We start from the raw sequence: 16,155 nt of genomic DNA, 5'->3' as shown, positions 1-16,155 counted from the left end.
AGTATCCTACTTACAATCACTGTTCTAAAGTATTTGCCCTTTCCGAATATTCAAACTTTCAAAATCAGCCTCATTCCCTAATCTTTTATACAAAAATACATTTATACGAAAATCCGGCATCCGTGAGATACAACCTTGATAGAATATAACTTCTAATCACAATGTGACTACAAGTTCAAAATCATTATTTAGGATTCAAGATACAAGATCCTGTAAAGTGATGCCGGCGTAATAATGGCATCAGGGATTCAATGTGTTGGATGTTTATTGTTGGGTGTATAAAAACGTGGGTGTATATCACCGACGTCCCACGTGACGTTGTATGAATGGGCTGCAACCACTTCGCTGATGACATCTCAAGTCGGGTGAACAACAGGTGTTCTCCTGTTTTACTTCACTCATCATCGATCGGTTCTCCCTTGCATTCTGTTTTTTTCTGTTTTATTATTTCGCTCATACCTTTGCTACTAAAAAAAGATCTTGTCAAAGGGTGTCATTGTGAAGGTACTCTAACCGCGACTGTGTAATACCTACAACCATCTTACGCTTGATGTCTTCTGTAAACTTGATGGCTAACGCCTATCAGCATTCGTCATCTACACCGCGTTTGAAAGAGACCTGCTTACGTGACAAAATATTTTGTGTATATGTATAAAGGAATTTCCCGATCAGATCTCTAGTGGATTGAATTTCAACGTTAGTTTACTCACATCCAATAAACGTGACGAATTCAAAAAAAGGTAATTATTTTTGTGCTCTAGTCGGGTTGCAGAAGCTGTTGGTACTCGAAATCATAAATATTCTTTACCTTGAAACATCGTCATTGATCAATGCTGGCTTTTTTTCAAGGTCCTATACACAGGCAGAAACACAAGATACTATCATAGTCTAATCCGTGCTACAGTTTCTATTACGGCCAACAACAGCTATGACATGTTATGTCAAGTCATCTACGGCGATTGAAACCTGGCCCGTCGGAGTAGAATTCAAACCGACGAGTTAAAAATCATATCTAAACATATTCTTTGCTGGTCTTATATGACGAATACAGTGCAAGAAAAAACGATTTCAATAATTAGTGAATTTATTAGTTATTCATGATCAGTTTAACATTTCCAATTTTTATAAAATTCAACGATTCAAGTTGAGGAAAATTTTTACACAAGACAAAGATTCCCTCATTGAAGAAGCTTTTACAAGACACTTTGTACATGATTGTCGGTAGGCAATGGCTGCACAGCGATGAAAAATCGAAACCAATTTTAAACCCAGCTTAAACGGCGAAGCCCGAAGCATCCAGTTTCAAGTTCTCGCCTTACGCTGTAGCAGAGCTGAAAAGCCTCTTCGTTGTCGCGTGTTACAATACACACACGTACACAGATACGCGCATTGTTGAAACGCACGCACGAAACATTTACTCCATACATTTGTGGACTGGATGTATTCGCGTGCCCCGCCGAGGGGGTGAAGGGAGGGGGCAGTGCCCCGTTAAAAAGATTTAGTCGATTTGTAAGGGCGCGGCAGGTATTGAATTGACGACAGATTGAAAGTTTGTCGGTGTATTGTGCCGCGACACTCGGCGTCGAATTGCAGTCACCGCCTCCATGTTATTTTCTGCTTAACACCCCGCCCGGGGAAAAACCTTAGGTACGAATCAGTGAATGCATCCAGTAATTTAACGCGCCTCCAACGAGGTAATGCCTCGCTACGATTATTATAATAACAGACCCTGCCATAATACACCATCGAAAAAATACCTACCTTGGTACCAACCATACCAACCTTCGCCGTACCTACACCTATACATATCACTGTGTCTATACGCCTGTGGACATTTTTATACGTGTCTTTAGATACGAGCTGGTATGACCACATGAATACACACACACACACACACACACATGCATACGTGCAGAGAAGCCGCTGTGAAACTCGACAGCTTCAACGGACTTCGCAGGGACATGCTTGCCTGTATTGTAGATGGGTCTAAAGTTTATGAGGCGACTCATGGTACGGGACCATTGAGACGGGACGACCCTTACGACCCCAACAATTCGACCGCCCAACGAACGGTGCAACCAGAAACCATATATTCTTCTGATGCCCGCGCGGAAAACTTAGTTCTCTATTTTCCGGAGGAAATTACAAGGTGCTGTGCTACGCATCACTTTTCTTCCAGGCTATCTCAGTGCCTGCATGGGAACAGGTCAGAGTACCGTAGACCATTTCCGTAATATTTTCAGGTATACCTAATTGAAGTTTCGATCGATCAAGCTTGATTGAAAATTATCTGAATAACATAGGTATGAATAGTTCAATACTATATTTGGATATAATCTCACCACTTCCTATCCTCGAATATATAATCAGGTTTTTTCACTCCTCCGAAAATTTTATCGTCGGTACTTAATAACCATAGTGACCAGTGGAACTTCAGGCACACATCAATATTCAGATCTTATTTTAATTTTCTTATTTCACGCACTTTTTTTATACTCAAGTATAAACTAAACCGAAAGTGTTACTGAATGAAAAAAAATCTTACTGCTTCTTCGAATCTGAATGATAACTATAAAAATTATTAACTGTAATATATACTGTAGACATTGAGAGATGGAAACTTCTTTTTTCTTGGTGTACATACGTTTCACGTTCTGATAATATTTAATTAATATAAGAAGTGTGAAAAACCGATCGATAAAGTTTGGGTATTTTATTAAAAACTTGGAGCTTATCATATTTTGAAAAAAATGCCTTAACTAAATGATCTACTTTATTCGAACGTTGATTCAGGGTTAATTATGAAGTTTCTCGATCGATCCATAAACATGAAACTATCCAGAATCAACTTATGTGAAATTAAAATTTATCGTATCTATCAGGTGAGTGTTGAAAAAGCATGAAAACAGTGAACCTTTGAACGCAAAGATTTTCCACGTTTCGATTTTATTACACGGTATGTTTAGTGATTTATTTTCCATACAATCGCCAGGAAAAACGATTATTCTAATCCAGTTTAAACGCTTAAGTAATTTAGGCACATTATTTTTCATCCTGCAGAAAGGATCTATTGATTTGGTACTTCAGTCGAGTATGCATTTCATGAATATAAAGGATCAGCAATATTTAAAATAGTCCACAAGAGACCGAACTTGTTAAATAGAAAACTAGTAAACATAGAATTTTTGAACACCAAGAGACCCCTAATTTCTCACTTCCACTGACAATACATAGTGTGCTCCCCAACCGCATGCGAGGCATAAGTACCTACGTACGAGACAAGATCTCGCCACACGCTAGAAATTTGTTGAAACAATTTTGTCTGCAGGGAGCCCATGGGAGGTAAAAAACACCATTTGGTTTAGTCACGATTAAAGTGCAGAGTCGGACGAGCGAGGGGTTTTCGGTGAAATAGTATATTATAGGATATTTACACGCAATAGAGAAAACGGCACGGGGTTGAGATACGACAAGAGAGTATAATCGTTGCGTTGGGTAAAATAAATACCTAATCAAATTATACGAAGTTAATTGCACCAGCTGGTGCCGCTTGTGTTTGGGTATATAAAATGACTATTGGTCTACTTGAACGCGGGTGAAAATAGGCGTCTCGACGCCGCAGATGACGCTGGGACTGCTTAATTTATCGGGGTCGTTATCGGCGAACGACATCGTGCCGATTATTACCTGTAAGTTGGTCCTCTTAATTAAATAATTACCTTAATGGAAAGCGTCGTTGAATCTATCATGCACAGATGACAGAGCCACGCCCAGCAAATCCGCTCGTATTTCGAAGTGCGTATATACCGCACGATCGTCAGGCTATGAGGGAGGCACCCAGGCACCAGGGACCAAAGCGGCAAGCACCGAGAACCATGCATCCCAGCCTGTGGAGCCTAGGAATCGAGCATTTCTCTGACAAAGGGAACCATGGGGTAGCGAATCATCGGTAGATTAAAAAGAGGCTCCCTTTCGCTTGCTCTTTTGTATATTTTGCACCCCCCATATGCCCCATATATTCAACCACCCGCCGCAGCTATATCAACCCGACGATTGAGTGAGTACCAACTTTAATCCGGCCATCACTCTCCGCTTATGCCTGCCATACACTGCACTGTGGCTTCTCGGCTACGATCACGTCGATTACCACCGATAGCCAGTCCGAAGACTTTGCAATAATTAATGCAGGTGTGCATTTGAATTTAGTTGCACTATCGGCTCCTCTGCTGATGACTAAGTCTGAATATTTAGCAAAATCTTTGGAAGCGAAATCATTTTCATCGGATGACTGAAAACCAAGAGGGGAAAGTCAAAAGTATAGCACATGGTAGGTATATATGTGTCAGATACCTAGGTATACAACGTGCAGTATATATGTATATAGAAAACCTTAAGTCAACACGAAAGTGAATTTCAAGAGAAATGTTATTAAGGATTCAAGAAGATCAAGGCGAGGGTGAGGCTGGAGCTAAAGTCCCCGTTTATGAGCTAATTCGCGTGATGAAAGGCAAATGGTCGTTGCATGGTTTTCATGTTAAAATTTTGTTAATTCTGAATCCTCGCGAATTTTATCTCATGCTTGAGGTAATTGTGCCTTGCGGAAAATGATCGTGATAAAATTCGTAAGATGTAAAAAATGAGTCTTATTATGTATAACTCCGAAGGTATAGTAACGAAAAATTTCTAAATTCTAAATACCTATTTCATGTCAATTCCTATACTTCATTTTAGGAATAGGATGTCATAATGTTTCCCACAGTAGATTACTCTTGCTATTATAAACTTTGTTCATTCCAAATCTAAGCCGTATAGTATAGACCACGTTAATTCGAAATCGATCCTTACTAATCAGCCTCGTTAAATTCAATATCCTCGAATGATACACTGATGCTATCAATTTTTCAGGTCATAGGCTACGTAGAAACACGAGTAATTCTATACCCTAAATGCGCAAGTTTATACAGAGCGCCATCACAGAGTGATAAATAGAGGGATTCAGGCACTCGCGCTTCGCCGCCGCGCCGTTGCGTCTATACACAAGCATCGCACATTACTTGCTGCGAGAAAAAGAATCTAGCACAGCCGTCCAGAGGACGTAACTTTCAACTAACCGAGGAAAAAGAAGAGTAAAAACGGAAAAAAAATCACAGCACTCGATCAATTATACTGGAGGACAGGAGCCCCTTCCCCATTCGCTGGATTCGCTTTTTCTCTAATTGAACGAGTTTGGGTGTTGCGAATTATCCGTAATAGGTGCTGGGCTCTGTTTGCGCGAATTCGTCCCCACATGCACGTGTATGGCGCTTACACAGACGTACGTACACATTCGAGTAACCGCGTATCATACAGATACATATCGGCACACGGTGTGGTGGACGTGAGGTAAAAAGGGTGTTCGAGTTAGCTCATAGCTGTCAGATTAATTAACACAGTGCACACCTGGGGGCTGCGAGAATGGCAAGGATTTGCGACTCCATAGTAATCCATATACTGTACAGCAATACCTGTGAATTTGATTTAGCCCACGTGGGATGTACACATACGACATACGCGTACCCTCTGGGTATCGCAACGCGAACCATCCTGTCTCGCTAAAAAGCCGCAAATTATTCCTCAACAAAAGTTGCAGGTGCTCTTGAATTAGGCGGCTATCCTGTATTCTAAATTACAACTTGTAAACCGTTCGCTGCGAAGTCGGGTCGGTTGAAACATTTTCCACAATTTGGTTTTACATAGTATAAACAATCACTTGATGCCGGGCAGATGTAATTTTATTTCTCATTTTCGTATGAAAACGGCTTTTTGTCGCAGTCATTTGGCAAGCTTTGACTTTGACTTGAACAGAAGCAGGGTGAACGGTGAAGATCGCTGAAGCGTCTGGAGTCGTGGATTTTTGTCTGATTTCTCGAATACCTTGACTTCACTTGTAACGTTCAAGCATGCGAAAAAGTAGAATTGACAAAGACGCAACTGAGTGTTCCCCATAATTCACGCAACAAAGGAATATTAAAACGGAAAATGAAAGTCAGAGGATTAACCGAAGGTATGGAGACGCGTATTCTGATTCTTTTTTACATTTATTTTTTGGTACAGACACGTATTTACGTATAAAAATCTGCTCATATCGGTGAACGGCAAACAATGCATGAAAGAAAACCATCCACCCTCTTTTCGACATCTGCATACAATTTATTGTCCCTTTCAATGGAAAGATGTACGTTTATGTGTTCGTAACATTACAGTTTCCTCGAAACATATACACTTTACCCTGACTTGGTGAAATCATTTAAAAATCTAATTTACAAATCACCGTTCATTGGCCACATATGATTAACTTTTTTCCGAAGAAAGTCGAATCCAATTCGAATGTGGTGCAGCCTATTTTCCTTTGAACACATCGAGGCCATAGAATTTCTTTAGCTGCTGTCAGTTGATATCTAGAGTGTATGGCAGCTTTTTAATGAACCTTGTAATGCTCTAAATAGTAAGAAACAATTTCACATATCGCTTCGACATAAATCTAATGAGGAAACCCCTTTACATTACGTTATCTAATCTGAAATCAATCGCTGAATTTTTTCTGCTCAAGCTTTGTGCTAAATCAATGTCGACTAAGAAAATAGTCTGCCTTATTGTTATTTCATCCATGTTCTCAGTTTTATCATAACGTTCCCTTCTGCACTATAACTTTTTGCGAACACGTATAATAACAAAGAATTGAAATTAAAAATGATCATATTGCATAGATTTTCTTCGGTTGAAAATGACCATAGAGTGTAAAATATTTCACAGAATTTTAAAGATTTTGTTCTGAAAGATTGCAGCTTGTCTTCGGAGATCTACCTAATCACAATAAAACTAATAACTTAAGTTCCTAAACAAGTATGAAATCAAACTATCATGAGTTTGTCCTAAAAGTGTAACATCATCAATTCTGATCATTAATTATCGAAGTCAAATACGAATTAATCGGTACTTGGGTACAAATGTGAGGAACCTGAAAACAAGGTTCTACATCGGTTCTGATAATGAGATATTCACATCCCCTTTTACGGCAACTGTGATTATTTGACATGAATTCAGATGCAAATATGTTTCGGCAAAAATTTGTAATGAAATCGGTATCATTACAACATTTTTTTAAAAATATTGGTGGGATTACAAGAAAACAAGATGCGAGTAACTGTTTTGTACGGTTATGATTGTAAACACTATATTTTCTGGTAGTTGCGACGCAAAATTAGTTTTCTTCGTTAGCTGTACTTTTTTGCAGTTAAGTAAGGTTCTTAACATCAATTTATTGTGCACCAACATTAAATTTTCGTTACACTGTAAGAAAATATAGTAACATTGATCATAATCAAAAAGAATAGTAACAAATACTCGATTTTCTGGTTACCTGCAGCTACAAAACTAATATTTATTTTGTAGGTCGAACTACATTTCTCGGCTATAGTAAAAAATGGAATTAGTTAAAGACTGCAATGTGTAGTAACAGAAACTAAAAATCCTGTCCGCGTTGCCACATGGTATTGCTAAAAACAAATTGAAGAGAGAATTACAGTTTCAGGTTTTGAATAGCTTTCGAAACTTTTGAAATGACTTTCGTATCGGGAACCATACGAAACATTGATTTCCTCAACCCTTTCAGTTACAGAAGCCACTATAATGCCACCCTTTTTTTCTTTTCATCATTTTTGTTATATTCCATGCAAAGTCCTGAATTTTTTTCGCATTTTCAGGTAACTGAATTGGGTGACTAAAAGGGTTAATTATTAATAAGAAAAAAAAAAAAAAAAAAAATTAAGAATATCCGCAGAATCCTATTTCAAGCATCATATACGTTATGTCCAAACTGAAGAGTAAACGAAATCTCGAAAATGGGTTACACCCCTCTTGACTGTGGCGGCATTCAGGGGGGAGTAAATGGACTGCAAAACCCCGAAAGAGACAGAGAGAGAGAATTAAATAGCCGAGAGGAAGAGGGTAAGGAAGTAAGTAAGCGCGAGCGACGATCCTAGGCTGCGGGCATGGAGGACCATGGGGAGTCGTAACTCGTAAGCGTGATTGATAGATACACGGGTAGATGCTGATGCCTGTGTAAGCCACGAAAAAGTACGAGATGGGGATGGAGGGTGTGACCCAGGCGACGTTTGGCCAAGCACCAGACTGACTCCTAATAGACTCGCGTCCTGCTCGTATAGACATATGAACTCCGCTCTAAACCCACTCCGCCTAAGCTGTGGGGGGTTCCCCTCGCAATCCCTGGCATGATAATTGACCGAAAATAACCCCTAGAGACAATTCGCGGACTCCCCTGACGCCCCTGCATCTGTTCGCCCATTCGTTTGTTCGCTGTACGTCCCCCCTCCTCAAATCGTGGCTGCTTCAGGAAAGTCGCCATACGCCGCTTGTGTCCACTGAGACCACGTTTTCGAATCGCTGTCAATCGTTTCTAGTCAAAACAAGTGAACCGCGCAATCATTTAGTCATTATCGCCGCCAATCACTACATCGTATAAATTTTACGTACAACGGCGAGAAGAAACCCGTAATTTAGAAGATTGCGCATGCGCAAGCTTTATCGTCATTTCACTCAGGCTGACCACCTGAAATTTCAACTGTCGACCGCGGCTTATGGAGGTTGCGCAAGTGAGGAGAATTGTTTAGGTTAAGCATATTTCAAATAGTTCACGTAGTGATTCGGAAAAACTTGGCAAACTTTTATTGTTAATTATTCGGTACTCAGTCATCGAACAATAAGTTTAGCATTTCTTTTCGATAGACAAAAATTTCTAAATAAAACGAGGAAACATTATACAATAGGTATACACGTTAAGTATAAGTAAAGGGCACACTGGTGCTTTCATGTTTATCGTTAAAAATAATTATAGTGTATATACCAAATTTCTTTTTCGTCAAATTGACGTTTAGTGAACCATAAATTTAACAAAAATCGTAAACCTCTAATTACGCAGTTAAAATATGAATACATGTACACTTTTATAGAATAAAACACATATCATTGGCAATGAGTTCTCCTTGGCAATTGGAATAGTGCATCTTACGACATCTGTTTCAAATGTTCGATTTTCAAAGCCTGTGGAGTGTCCGAACAGTCAGGAAAAACAACGTTGGCGCATGCGCGCAATTGGAATGCTGTATTTTACACTCTAGGGCTTTCTTAACTGGCACATCTGCACTTTCGAATAACTCAATTTTACGCACTTTTTCATTGAGCTGAAATTACCTAACCTCGATTTTACGTGCTGTAAGTGCCATGGCACCTGTGCGCTTGTCAATTCAAACTGTCCTTCGCATAGTGTGTGTCACACGTGCGGATGGGCGATATCTAAATCGTGTGATTACTTTTCGCACTTGTAATACAATGTTGTTGGCGGTGTACTATCATTCTAGTGCGCAATAAAGTTATATTTTTTGCACGTTATAATAATAATTGATGTGTGCCACAGATCCGTAACCGAACCTTGTGTGTTCCAATGAGCCAGAAGTCAAAATATTAACCTTGTGTGCCATCTTCCCCGTGCGTCAAATTGCCGTACACCACTCCTCTCTACAGCCTTTAAGGCCGAGCGCTATTCCAGTAGTTTTTAATTCTAGTACTCGACACGAGAGGGCAGACCTGAAACTTTGTGATAACGACGAACGCACACGATTAGATCAGATAAGTTTCGGAAGCGAGCGAACATGGACTAGTTCGTCATTAGTTCGCGTTCCATAATTCGCCACATCTTCCCTCGGATGATCCCTTTCTTTGAGTCACTCTCTATTATGGTCATTTTTTTCGTTCTGGCCGCTACTACTAAAATGACAAAGTCTCCGAAATTTCTAAACAAATAAAATTGTATAATATAAAACGGTGTAAAATCAACGTTTCCATTTCACCCTTTTCGTCCTTCAACAATAGCCTGAATGAAGGGAATGGAAATTAAATTAATCGCTTACCATGTTATATGTAATTTAATTAATGAATGAGGTTGAGTATTTCAGCGAAATTCTATGTAATTAAGGGCACCGGGTTGTCATTAATAACCGTAACCGTATACAAAACGATCGATGAAAGAGATAAAAGATGACTATCTGTCTCAAAAAGCATACAAAATATAGCATATCGACGTAGCCGTCGATATTATACATACACGCGTTACATTTTACCGCACGATTTTTAAAATTAAACCTCCCCAACTCACCGACGATCCGTGGGGTCATCTTTAAACACAAATGTGGCGTCCCCATTAAATCAAACATATTTAACCATTTCGGGGCGCCGCGGGGATGCAAATGAACATATTATGCATATTGCATGACGACGGCTCAACGCTCTTCTTCCCTCCGGTACGTTCATTTCTTCTTACCCCTGACCTCGTCGCCCTCCCGCGTTTGAGAATTACAGCCCCACAATGGCGTGTCGCGAATCTTCTCATCAATCTAATGACCTCTGTCCACTCGAACTCGCGTTTTACCACCCCTACGGAAAGGTGGAGAGGATTACTGCTCCACGGTGTGCTTATACTTGTACACATACACACGTCTTGTAGATACGAATTTTCACGTGTTTGTGCGCCTCGTATGTATACGTTCACGTGGATACTCTGGATACTCGCATAAGGAATATAGATAAGTACTACAACACGATAGGATAGATAGTCACTCTCACTAATTTCTCTGACGAATAACTATCGGGTACACTTAACAACGCGTACGTGTATAGGTACCAGCAGGACTCGCAGATCAAAGGAAGATAATAAATTTTCCCCCTCCACAAACTTATCCCAATGTATGTAGCGTAAAACCTTCATCAAGAGTTTCTTGCTGTGGTTACTGTACAGACATTGTACCTCTTTTCATTTTTTACCTAATTTGCAATTGTCTTGAAAATTCATCCATAAATTCAATGTCTGCAAGCTATAAAAAATTTTCATATCTCTGAAAGGTTAAAGGAGTCATTCGAATACGTTTTGATACAAAAACCATAAAATTTGGTAATGCAATCACGTCTTCAACGCCACATCCGTGTAATGGTAATATTCCCCCAAAAAATGACGACAGTATAATAGCTATAGAATATCCAATGAGCGCGAATCATTGAGATTAAATTATACATTCGATTCTCGTTCGCAACAGAAAATATTTTGTAACTGTTTTTTCAAACTGAAGTTTTTTTCTACCAGTCTTATCGTTATGTATTCAATTTCTTAACTCAATGAAGAATCTTATCCAGATGAATTGAGCTTGGACTTTAGCACTAATTGAGAGAAAACGATACAGGACAAGTTTTTCAAACTACCCTTGATTATTTTATGCAGACTGAAATATAGCTGGATAGCTTAGCAAGTTATGAAAATAATCATACATGCGAAACAAGATTCCAGGCGCGTAAACAGCAGCCAGATTATTTTTTGCACCCGTTAAAGATTTTACTTCCTAATCTTTAGTCAAGTCAAGTTGTATATTTGAATCCAAGAAATTATTATTGCACGATAAATACTTACGAATTTTCAGAACGTTAAGGCAGTAAACTATAAAGTTTACCTGACATATATAATGTAAAGTGAAAATCTGAATTGATATTGCAATTTTTAAAGTTAGCCTCCCAAGAACGTAAACTCTCAACAAATGACAATATTCACACTCAATCTATCCTATCATACCAAATATCTTACTTAGAAGAATATCTGCAACATCTCGTCGTTCATCATTTCGTAACATGTAATGCGTTACATTATCAAGTAATAAAATTTCAACACATTTTGATTGTGCATGCCAACAAGTGTTGATACCCTCACGGACCACATAAATGAAGTGCTTGTCTAAACTTGAGCAAGGTTGCCTAAACTGACAAATAGAAAAGTAATAGAGACCACTACTACCGGTGCATTGACTGCGAAGGGGTGGCCTGCAATTACAGATTTTGAGGGACAGATGCTCGCCCGGCAGTCAGAAGATTAAAACAAGTAATCAAAGCTCTGGTACGTCCCGTTTCCCCCTTTTCCCCATCCTCGGGAATCCCCACTCTCGTCCCATCAGCCCCTCCTTCTAGATTATACGCGTCGTTTTCGCTGCTTTCCTGCTACCCCGGCATAGGATGAACCACCTCGAGAATCGGTTGACGACGCGCCACCAACCCTGGGAGAGGGGAAACGGGAGCTCGATCAGTCAATAGCCTTATCGTCTAAGCAGCTATCGCCTAGCCAATAATTAGGTTGTCACTTCAATGGAGCACTGGATTTTACTACAGAATGTGTTTACGGAAAATTCTCGATTGATATGGTTTTCAGAATGGGTAGGTTGAGACGTCATAATTGAAGGTGGAGAACTAATTTCTTACTTTTTGTTTCCTTAATCTGGAAAACAATTTTAAATGATAATATCTACCTACCGATTCTATATGCTGAAACGGTTCGTTGAGCTTGTTGTACGTTACCAGCTCCTCGCACAGTGTTTTGAAAGTTTACATATCATATCAGCGCTTGAAAATTACAAAAGGATCCGTTCGTTCTAATTTGAAATGGTTTTCAAGATCTGTGAAAAAAAGGAAAACATTTATTCATACGTCTGAATAGTACTGTCAGATAGCTATTGGCATAGTTAGGATTTGTCGAAGTTTGCTATAAGTATCACCGTTGCGGTGATCGAATTGTTATAGCTGATTGGATGAATCTGGAAGGAAGTAACCGTAGATACCTACTCCTACTTTACTTTCGTGGATCTTGGGGTCGGGTGAATGTAGAACGGCTGAGAAAGTCGCATCTCCGCGACCCCACGTAAAAAGTCGAATAAGACTCGAAATAGCTGAGACGCGAGGGGGGCTACAAGGATAAGGATATAAGGATAAGATGAGCCGTTTATCCCTGGTGTCGCTTTTCCGTCCTCGCCTCATCCTCCGGCCATCAAACCAAGACTACCACCGGAGAACGAAAACCGCCTCTCTATTTAGCTCAAGCAAGCCGCCAACCCCATTTCAACTACCCTCGTTTTCTCCGATGTGTATACCTATATATTCCTATATAGGCTTTGTTTTTTAAGTTTATTATACGGATCTCGCGTTTAAGGTACGGCCCCAAAATGTCTACACATTCGTTGGTATACAGTTAGGTGACAATGCCTGCAGGCAAGGACTGGAAAGTCTCGTGTCGTATTGATCTTGTGGTTACAGAATCGACACTGATAACTTTACGCGCTTCGCATATTACGAGAATCAAATTTACGTCCATTTCTACGGAAAATATGCAGCCAGAATTAAGAAACTTTCACAAAATATAGGCTTTGACTCTCGACAGCGAAGACGCGAAATAGTTTCAATGTTAAGTTACGATCGATCAATTTGCAGGAGCACCGGTGTATCCACCTCTATAAGTTCAAACTCGAGTACAGGAAACAGCTTATATACTCTTGGTAAGCTTGGCGAGAGTATCGACGTGGGGCAATTTATTACGTAGCTTAAGGCGAAATTCCGTTCGACGTAAATCTCGAGAGCATTAAAAGTGCACCTTCTACAAACTAATTTGAAATAAGGTTGGAGCTAATATCCTTCTTTTTTTCACGCTTACATAGAATCTGAGACGATCCCACGTGGTATGAATCTCACACTAGGAACAACAAAAATCATGTACAATTATATTTAGGTTTCATATCTTAATCTCCGTGAAACAAAACTCAATCTATTTAGTCTACGGACAATTTTGAAATTGCTAATTTATGAAATGTGAAGCTAACTTCGTGTTTAACGGTTATGCTGTCTCTGTGAAGATTCGGTACTACGTAAAGTTACCTCACGCAATTTTGTATGTCTGTAATCAAACCTATAACTAACGAAAAGTACTATCTGAAACGCAGGTAAAAACAATTTAAGTTCACATTTAATATTTGAGAAAGGGGATTTCTATTCACAGGAACGGCCCAGAACATTATCAGGATAAATAGCAAATGGAATTTGAATGAAGAATAAACAGTTCGGAGTTGGCTGTAAATTTGCATCGGTGTAAAAAAAAGCTAGATGTATCTAAGCATCACCGCCCTTCGGACCATATAAAAGGTACGAAAGTAGCTGGGTGTATAAAAGATAGAGTCATTCGTTGTACTTTACGGGCAAGTAGTCCCTTCTGTAAAAAATTTTGAAAATTTGTCTTTGTTAGTTTGAAGTTGGTGTGACATTCATCTCGCTCGAAGGGAAGAGGATACTGCTCGGGATATACATTTCGGAAGTCGATGGATGAAATATAAAATTATTACTTATGTTCATAAGTAATAAATTCTCTTCTACCTACGTGAAGTAAATCGCGAGATACGACCACCTTACTCGCCCTGCGTGTCTCTCGGCAAAATAATCGACCCTGCATACACGCATACGCGATGACGACGTACGCGAAGAAATGGGCTAGCAAATGCTGCGAAGCCAAAAAATGCCAAGCATCAAAAATGAAGTCCTGCAAATGCCAAATCCTCGGAAGTACATACGTATGTACGTGTATCCAATCCATCCGTGCATTCATCTATCGTATCCGTAGGACGGCTCACGGACCGGTTGTCCTGTTGAAGCTGCTGCATAACGTCAACCGAGTAAAAGACGAAACTGCAATTCAAATAAATCTGGATGGAGATATTGAATTGATATTGAGCGTTTTAATCTCTACGACTTTCTTCGTCTTCTGATCTCTTCCCAACTTATCAAGTTCTGTCCAATCAAGATAATAAGTGACGGTTAGATAATAAATATATGTTAGACGGTTTTAGATAAGTACAATCTTTTTTGTCACTGGAACAAGGTCTAAACGTTGATTTTTGCCGAATTAAAAATTCTCTTCATCTACCTTTCTATGCAGATTTTCCCAAAATAATCGTAACTACGCTTTGTTATAGGTATAATCCCGTAGGTAATCAAATTATCTTTCAATATGATAAGATTTTCTTTTCCATTGGAGCAACCAGAAATCAGATATTAACAAAATCAGGCCTTTCATCTTTTGTCAATTGAAAGTGGTGAACTGAAACCGATTGACATGTTATATGAATAGGAAAAATTTACTTGCCTTAGAGTGGAGGATTTCGAGAGGAATTTTTGTACGTTAAGAATTAATGTTCAGACCTTGTTCCGGCAAAGTAAAAAATGTCTCCCTAATTTAAAAGAATCGTGCATATAGCCGGCAGGTAGCGTACAACATATAGACATGTTACATGTAATTACGAAGTGGAAAGAGTGCAGATAATCCAGTCCGGACTCCAGTGACTAAATCCTCTATCGCTCCCATCACCATTCACCACAAAGAATCAAATCAACCGGCGAGAGATTGCTCTCTATTCAACCCATACTTCCCCGCCCTCCATTCCCATCCCCTTGCCCCTCCTGCGCCTGATTGAACCAAACGGGTCGCCCACCCAGCATCCTTCCCCTCATCCCTGCCCCTTTTTCTTCCACCCGCGCAAACCCGCTAGGTGGTCCCAACACGGCGAAACCCCTAAGCTAAGCATGCGTACGTAGGTCTGTATACTCTGTATGGACCTGCAGACATCCCGGGGATTCCGGACGTAATGGGAAATTAAACGACTCAAATCTCTGCTAATATGAAGCTCGGGGTCCTGGAGTTGTAGATAACAATTTGCAGTTGGTTAATGAAGAGCTGCGATCGTTTGAAGTCTCAATTGGAGGATCGATGATCTGCGGATTTATTGAAACAAGCTCTATTAATTTTATATTACCTATTCCAATTATAATTATGAGACAGTATGATTTATAAATATAGAATGAAATTAGAATCTGGATAAAGGGTTTAACGGAGTATGCCAAAATTACCTCTAGAGCTTTTATGTCTGAGGTGGGAGTAAAATGTTTGGCATCTAAAAGAAAAACATTTTCACGAAGTTTCAATCGCGAACCCTGTTCACTTGACCTCGGTGTGAAATTTGGAGTTATTTACATTTCATTTAATTTCTTCAATTAGAGTTGTTAGATTAAGAAGATCACACGAGTGTGTCTCTGACTGAAGACTTCCGCGTTTAACTATCCGCTTAATCGTACCCCCAAGAGTTCAGTTAGGGACACAACAGATCCTTCAACCTCCAGATTGCACTCAAAGTGACAGTGAAAAATACGAAAAATTTTTAGAGCCGAGATTCTCGAAAGCATCTGGGGTGAAAG

This window comes from Diprion similis, chromosome 2 (assembly GCF_021155765.1).
Source record: "Diprion similis isolate iyDipSimi1 chromosome 2, iyDipSimi1.1, whole genome shotgun sequence".
NCBI lineage: Eukaryota > Metazoa > Arthropoda > Insecta > Hymenoptera > Diprionidae > Diprion > Diprion similis.
The sequence above is the reverse complement of the archived record's forward strand: the minus strand, read 5'-3'. Positions refer to the sequence as shown.